General features: G+C 34.2%; 1 pseudogene across 1 annotated transcript; it reads left to right on the forward strand.

The window, feature by feature from the left end:
* The first annotated feature begins 7,395 nt into the window (after positions 1-7,395).
* On the forward strand, positions 7,396-7,870 carry LOC307061453 (large ribosomal subunit protein eL42-like; annotated as a pseudogene). The gene is made up of 2 exons: positions 7,396-7,445; positions 7,547-7,870. The product of its transcript is annotated as a large ribosomal subunit protein eL42-like (transcript).
* Positions 7,871-8,934: the final 1,064 nt, after the last annotated feature.

The raw sequence follows: 8,934 nt of genomic DNA on the forward strand, positions 1-8,934 counted from the left end.
ATAATTTCTATTGTTTTTTGTCTCTGTTTCATTTACTTCTGCTCTGTTTTTTATTATGTCTTTCTTTCTACTAAATTTGTGTTTAATTTGGACTTCTTTCTCTAGCTCCTTTAGGTGTAAGGTTAGGTTATTTATTTCAGATTTTTCTTGTTTCCTGAGGTAGGCTTGTAATTCTATAACCTTGCCTCTTTGAACTGGTTTTGCTGTGTTCCGTAGATTTTGGATCATTGTGTTTCTGTTTTCATTTGTTTCCAGTTATTTTTTTTTCTTCTTGGATTTCCTGAGTGACCCATTTGTTGTTCAACAGCATATTGTTTAGCTTCCACATGTTTTTGTTTTTTGCAGATATTTTCTTGTAGTTTATTTCTAGTATTATATAGTACTGTGGTCAGAAAAGATGATTGACATGAATTCAACCTTAAATTTATTGAACCTTGTTTTGTATTCTAGCTTGTGATCTATCCTGGAGAACATTCCATGTATACTTGAAAAGGTGTATTTTGCTGCTTTTGGATTGAATTCTCTCTATTATCTGCTAATTCCTTCTGATCTACTGTGTCATTTAAGGCTCACATATACTTTTTGATTTTCTGTCTGGATTATCTGTCTATGGATATCAGTGGTCTGTTAAAGTCCCCCTCTATTATTGTGTTACTTTCAATTTCTCCCTTTATATCTGTAAATGTTTGCTTTATGTATCTTGTTGTTCTTATTTTTAATGCATATATATTTACAAATGTTATATTTTCTTCTTGGATTGATCCCTTTATCATTATGTAATGTCATTCTTTATCCCTTCTTTATACTCTCTGTTTTAAAGTCTGTTTTGTCTGTATAATTATTGCTACCTCGGCTTTCTTTTTGTTTCCAGTTGCAAGTAATCCTTTTTCCTATACCCTCACTTTCAGTCTTTATGAGTCTCTTACAGACAACATATGCAGATCTCATTTTCTTTACCTATTCAGCCACTCCATTTTTTTATTGGAACATTTAGTTCATTTACATTAAAAGTAATTATTGATAGGTATCTTTTTATTGACACTTTGTGAATTAATTTTGTTGTTCTTTTTTTCCCCCCCATTTTTCTTCCTTCTTGTCTTCCCTTGTGGTTTGATATCATGTATGGATTCCTTTCTCTTTTATGGTGTGTGTATCCATTATAAGGTTTTGGTTTGTGAGGTTCATATATAACTCCCTCTCTCTCTATCTGTGGGGTGCGTGTGCATGTGTGTGTGTGTGTGTGTGTGTGTGTGTGAAATTATTACTTTAAGCTGATGATCTCTTAAGTTCAAATGCATACTAACAACCATGCATTTTTACTCCTCTTGTTATTTAATGTTTTGGGCATGATATTTTATATGTGTCCCTTAACTACTTATTATATATATAGATGGTTTTACTACTTTTGCCATTTAACTTTCCCACTACATTTATAAGTGGTTGATCCATAATCTTTACTGTGTGTTTGCCTTCACTGATTATATTTTTCCTTTTTAATTTTTATATTTCTAGTTTTAGTCTCTTCTCCCCTTAAAGAAGTCCCTTTAACATCTATTGTAAAGCTGGTTTTGTGATGCTGTACACTTCTATTTTTTCTAGTCTGTAAAATTGTTTATCTTTATTTCTTCTTCAAATCTGAATCATAGTCTGGTTGTGTAGGGTATTCTTGGTTGTAGGTTTTTTCCTTTCATCGCTTTGAATTTACTGAGCCACTCCCTTCTGACCTGCAAAGTTTCTGCTGAAAAAGTCAGCTGATAATCTTATGGGAGTTCCCTTGTACATAACTAGATGCTTTTTCCTTGCTGCTTTTAAGATTCTCTGTTGATCTTTATATTTTGCCATTTTAATTACAGTAAGTCTTTATGTGGACCTCTTTGATTGATTTTGTTTGGCAGTTTCTCTGCTTCCTGGACCTAGATGTCTGTTTTCTTTCCAGTGTTAGGAAAGTTTTCAGCTATTATTTCTTCAGTTAAGTTATCCCCCTATTTCTATGCCTTGTCTCCTCTGGAACCCTTAAAATGCAAATGTTAGTACACATGAGTACATTAGGAGACCCCTGTGGTCTCCTAATTTTTTTTTTTTTTTTTTTTTTTTTTGTGGTACGTGGGCCTCTCACTGCTGTGGCCCCTCCAGTTGTGGAGCACAGGCTCTGGACATACAGGCTCAGAAGCCATGCCTCACAGGCCTAGCCGCTCTGTGGCATGTGGTATATTCCTGGACTGGGGCACGAACCCATGTCCCCTGCATCAGCAGGCGGACTCTCAACTACTGTGCCACCAGGGAAGCCCGGTTTCCTAAATTTTTAAATTCACTTTTTCTTTTTCTGTTCAGTTTAGGGAAGCTCTACTATTCTGTCTTCCAGTTTGCTGAACTGGGGCTATGGATGCTGGCCTGTGACTGGAGTTCACCAGACCAGACCAGATGCCATGGTTCACAGTGAAGTCAGGTACTCACTTCAGTCTTTTACGCCAAATGCCAAGAATATCTTAGTGCTACCCTCCCCAGCATTGGGAGATAGTGAAACTATCCTTTCCACCCTCTTCTGACTTCATTTTTCACCACATTTGTTTTAAATGCCCTGGTAAAAAGTTCCAAGTTCTGTGTCCTATCTTAATTTATACTGATCTATAATAATGATTACCTTTTTTCTTGAAGTTGTGGCCACTTTTTTCTTCTTTTCATATACTCCTTAATATTTTCTGTAGAACAGTAAAACAGAGTTTTTGCCTGAAAATAAGCACATTTTCCTTTGGCTAAAATTTTAGTCTTGGAGGATATGATTAATCTGGTTAAGAGATGGACTAACCTTAAAATCTGTTGTTGCTATTGTTACCCACAGCACACCAAAGTTTTCAAATTCCTGTAAAATTACTTTATTTCTACAGTGGAGTGAGGCTTATTGGATCAATTTCTGTTGAGTTCTTAGTTTAGGATTTTTCTTTCTTCTGTGCCTCAGAATCAGTCTCCCTGCATACTATTATTCCTCTTCCATCCCTCCCTCATCAGTATTCTGGTGTTACTTGTTATGGGAGGCTTCTTTGTATGTGCAATCAGTTATTCTGGCTCAGTCTTAGACCTGTACCATGTATCTGGGACTTGGAGGTATGCCTTCCTCAGTTTGTCTGCCCCTACCTGGTTACAGTTATAGCCTCATCATGTAACACTGTTCCTCTGTCAAGAATGGATTTTTAGAACATTTCTTTTTCCTTCCACTTGTTGTAACAAATGTTTAACAATGTTTAAGAACATTAGTGCCATTGTATGTCCTATGACAGGTTAAAACTTTTGTTTCACAGTGGAGATTGCAGATAAGAATTTAGGCAGTGTTTCTCACCCATCCTGCATGAGTGCTGCTCCTCTCCCTAGGTCTGCACCATAATAGACACTTCTTAGGGCTCTATTAGATTCTTTCTCTGAACGCCTTGTAGGGTTTCTGGAGAAATAGACTGCAAGATGGTAGACTTCTCCAACTTTCACACTATCTAACCAGTCTTCACTCAGCCTTCACCAGTTTGTTGACTATTCTACCTAAACTGTTCATATTGCTGTCTCATTTAATTAAATTAATTAATTAATTAATTAATATTTCTACAGATTTTTAAAAATATTTTTACTGGAGTATAATTGCTTTACAATGTTGTGTTGTGTTAGTTTCTGTTGTACAACAAAGTGAGTCAGCTATATCTATAGAAATTTTATATTCAAAGAAAAGTGCAAGATCTTGGCTCCTCTCTCCCTGAAAACACTGTCTCTCCTTAGATTTGGGGGTCATTACTTGTGCTCTGTGACCACAGTGCATTCGCAAAAAAGTATGAATTTGAAGTTAGCCAAGTTTCTTTTAGTGGTAATGATACAATAATGCTACTTATAGTTCTCTACAGCATGAGGTGGAAACCATGGGCTTCATTAGTATTTTGCTTTCTTATTAAATAATGTACAAATATTAGCCTCTGACTAGATAATGGAATTAACAGTCCAAAATAATGCTTATTAGTATTTAATCAAGGCCAAAACAACATGAAAGGCTTTTTGTTTTAAGTAAAATAATATTTTTGTCATTAAAAAACTATGATTTATGTTCTACCAATTTTCAATTTGAGACATCTTTCAATATTAATTTTTTTAAAAAATAAGAATATTTAAAAAAATACAGAGACCCAAATCTAAAGAACAAAGAGAAAAATTAGGTGTATGGCACAACTGGCTGAGTTTGTTATTGCATTTCAGCATTTAATTGTATTCTGAACTCTCTGGAAGGCAAAGCAGAAATCTAGGCTTCTTATCAGTCAAGTAAGGTTCTGTTTGAATACCACTTCTGTGCTATAACAGACACTTTCCCTTCTCTAGGGTTTCAGGTATACATTAGCAGTGTATTAATTTTGGAAATGAATCCCTCTTATACACTGATAAAAGTATAGACCTAGAGGGAAATCCTTGCTATTTGCACAGAAACGATTCCCTAACCCTACCTAAGGGAAGACCAACCTAATAAAGGTGGCAGTGTATATAACTTAGATAAAATACTCCCTCAGGAAAATATCTTACTCATCAAAGTAAGATCTTTGAGACATTCTACAGAATCTCTATTAAACAAGTACCCCAAAATCCTGACAAATGTTACTGCCTGGAGTTAAAAAGAGATTTCATGGTGAAAATTTACTTTGATTGTTAAAAATACATTACAAAATATACATTTACTTTATGTTTTATATACACATATATATTTTATATATGATGTATACATATTTAATTGGTACAAACTAGATAATTTTTAAGTCTAATAGTAAAATCATTTTGTACCTCGACTTTCTTACCTACGCTTCTGTGTGCATGTGTTCGTGTGTGCATACATATGTGTGGGTGCAGGTGTGTGTTTATCATCCACAACTAAAACCAAAGTAATTTAAGTACACATTTTGCTGATACTATGAAGTACCACAGATAATTGTTTTCACTTTAAAAGCCTCTTAACTCAAAGTTCAGAACACTGAATCCTGGGAAGTTGGAGGTGGGATTCTAGGTAAAATTTGGCTCCCCAAACAGTACATGATTATGAATAGGAAGAATAATAAAGTAAGGAAGAGAGTTCATCAAAAAAATAAGAAATGAGTCTAATTTCATCACTGGACTGTGAGTAAAGAAAACCAGAAATTTTGATAAAAATACAAATAGGTATAAAAATCAGCATGACCTGGAGCTATTTCAGGACTGAGAAGAAAAATTAATATTCTAACAAATGATGCCCTATGTCTCTTATATAGAAAATGACAAAAGTTTTTGGAGCTGTGTGTCAGAAATTGTGTGCAAAGATCAAATATATATATATATATATAGTTATATATAGTTATTACAAATCATAAGATTCAAAGATAAATAGTGTTAGCTTATTTATTGCATTATAAAATATTAGATGGATTTCTTTAAATCATTTGTAGTATTAAAATTTGCCAAGTTTAAAAATTTAGATTTATCACATAATAATTTTCCACAGGAAGTTAATAATATAATTTATTTCTAGATATCCAAATTAAAGTAAGAAATTAAAATAAACATTTCCTGTTATTAAACTAAATAAATGTTGTCTTCAGCTCTAAATGTGTAACTTTATTAGTCAGAATGAGACTAATAATGGGAATGGAAACAACAGTTTCCAGTTGTTTCAGCCCAAGGTATCTGGGATCATCTGTGATTTACTTGTTTACATTCTTATCCAATCAATCAGAATTTATTCAGCTCTACCAACATAAACCATATAGAATCTGGCTGTTTCCCATCACTTTCACCTTTGTTATTCATGTCCAGCCACCTGGACTCTGGCAAAAATCTCCTGATTGGTCTCTCTGATTCCTCTCTTGGAGATGTACATTTCCCACAAAACAATAAAGATTTTTCAAAATCATAAGGTAGAGCATGACAAAGTGTTGCTCAAAAACCTCAATGACAAACTTCACACTATGCTTAGATTCAAACCCAAATGCTTACATGATCTATGATAGAGTTCGGAACACACTTCCCTAAAATATGGCATGTTGGCACCTTGAATATCTTGAGCTGAAGGAATTTTCAGAAAATGCCAGAAGCAGGAAGGTCGCTGACTTCCCTCCCCTCACACTTCTGAGAAACAGGTCATAGAACCTTCCCTATACTGAGGAGGAATATATTCTGCCACCAGGAAAAGGGAATTTGGGGATGAGAAATCTATACAAACAAATTTTGTTAAATAACCCTTATCCTCCAAGTTACTTCTTCACCATTTACTACCCCTTTGCCTTTCAGTTCTGCACAAACTAATGTTTTTTGTTTGTCTGTTTTTTGTTTTCTTGTTTGTTTATTTATCTAAAAGGAATAAATGCTTCTTGTTCTGGTCACTTCCCCAAGTCCTTATTGTCCTGTGAAGGTTCCCATGTACGTGTAAAATTTCAGTTAAATTTGTATGCTTTTCTCTTGTTCTGTCTTTGTCAGTTTAATCTTCAGACCCAGACAAGGACCATAAAAAGGTTGAAGAAAATGTTTTCCTCCCCCATCCCTGTAAGAGGTCAACTACTGTAGAGCCTGCTATCTCTAATCAAATGTCTTCCCACTTTTTCTGAAGTCACCATTCCTTGCTGTGTCAGATGCCTTCCTCTTTTTTAAATATGTGAGGTATTCTCTCACCTCAGGTTTTTGGTATTTTCTGTTTCCTCTTCTTAGAATGTTCTCTCCTGAGAATTTTGCACAACTTGCTCTTTGATTTATATTTCTTCTTAGATGTCAGTGATATAGAGAATATCCTGACTAATCAATCTAAAATAAAATCAAGTTTTTTTTTTTTGGAGTTTCTAACACTTTCTGGAAAACTATCCATTTAGTGCTTTACATTGTTATTGTCTTTCTTGCCTATTCAAACATAAAAATTGTGATCACAGGACAACTGCTGTTCTCTACATTGTCCCCTACCATTTTAGAAAGAGGCTGGCATAGTAAGGTGTCTAATAAATATTTGTCAACTACATGAATGGATAATGTACCCTCACTTTTTAGAGATTTCTAACTCAGAAAACTCATATCCACATACCTATTGTTCTGCATTTCTATGAAACCTCATTTTTAATGACCTGATAAAAATCATGAGTGTTCCAAACTTTAACCTTCATTAAATTACTTCCTCCGCTGAAACTAATAAACACCTCTGTGTAAACATTATATGAAAATTTGGCATGTTTCATTAATTCAATATAAAATTATTAAGTTGAAACATATAAGTTATTGGAGATTCAGATATGTAAGACATTACCCACTTTCGAGGAGCTGTCACTCAAAAGAAGGGAACAGACAAGTGAACTGCTAGTGTATAAAATACTGAGGTACTTTGGTTTACTGCCACGCCTCTCTCTTTCCGTGCCGGTGGTGCTCTCACAAACATGGTGAATGTTCCTAAAACCTGCTGGACTTTCTGTAAGGAGCTTAAGGAACTTAAAACTCCCTGCGCTCAGAGAGAAATTAATCTGTTACAGCCTGCTTCTGTTCTGTTCTTTCTTGCTTCTGATTTGTAAACAAGACCTAGTAGGGCAAGAACCAACCCCATAAAGTGACACAATAAAAGAAGGGCAAGGAGTCTCTGTATGCCCAGGGAAAGCGGCTTTGTGACAGGAAGCAGAGTGACTATGGTGGACAGACTAAGCCGATTTTCCAGAAAAAGGTTAAAACTACAAAGATGATTGTGCTGAGGTTTGAATGTGTTGAGCCCAACTGCAGATCTAAGAGAATGCTGGCTATTAAGAGTTGCAAGCATTCTGAGCTGGGAGGAGATAAGAAGAGAAAGCGCCAAGTGATCCAGTTCTGAGCTTCATATTTAGTTTTATTATGAAGACAATAAAATTTTGAGATTGTTTCCTTCAAAAGAAATAAAATAAAATAAAAGACTGAGATAGAGGGTAACACATGGTTCCTGATGAGCACATTAGTAGAGGACCCTCATCTAGAATTGTAGGTCAAAATAGATCCTCAGGGGAAACTGTGGCTGCATTGATTATGAAAGGGACTTCTCAAAAGTGTTTTCATTCCAACACTATTTTATAATTTCTCAAATTTTAGCCAACTAAATTGCAGTTCTACTTTATAAGTTATTGCTAAAAATGTTAGATTGTATCAGGCAAAGATTGGCAGAAGAACTGGAAAACTTCCCCTGAACTAATACTAATTACAGATTGCTAATCACTGAATTTAAGCTCCTGACCAGTAGAATACCTACACAACCATATTATGTAAAACATATTCAGTGCTGATAATTTTTTTTTAAAAGTGACATTTGGAAGAGACAGAACTGCTTTATTGGAGACAAGGTGTATCATATTCGTTCTTTCTTGCTATCAACAAAGCCTATCATGTTGTCATAGAAAGAAATTTGTTTGACAATTATATGTTTTACTTGTGAATTTTTTTTAAAAAACAAAGCATTTCCTAAGATGCATTAAATGAGGTTTTATAAGAATTCTTATCTTCAAAATCTGAGAAATTTTAAAATACTTGAAATATAAAAAATATGTTCAAAAACCACGTGTTTTCAGCTTCAGTCCCTATTTTCAGCTGAGTAAAAATGACAGGATAATAGTATAAATGAAAGAAAACAAATTCAGAATAATGATTCAAGGATATATTTCAATGTAGAAAACTTTAAGCTTCAGTTCTGGCATGAATAGTAATCACTTTCATTGAAGATAATAAAAAGGAAAAGTGTTGAATACTAAAATCTATAAATTCTTCACAAGAGTAATGTACTAGTGAAATAGAATGGGAAAGGGTCTGGAGAAAAGACAGAAGCCTTTCTTATTCATGTAAAACTTAAATAGAATTTCTCCATTCAGGATAATATTGAAATAAGCTAGTATAAACGTGAGGGTTTTGAAATTTTTCTGATTAATGAATAACTTAAAATAGTTAAGACACACTTCAGGT

The sequence above is a fragment of the Hyperoodon ampullatus genome (genome assembly GCF_949752795.1).
Source record: "Hyperoodon ampullatus genome assembly, chromosome: 12".
Lineage (NCBI taxonomy): Eukaryota > Metazoa > Chordata > Mammalia > Artiodactyla > Ziphiidae > Hyperoodon > Hyperoodon ampullatus.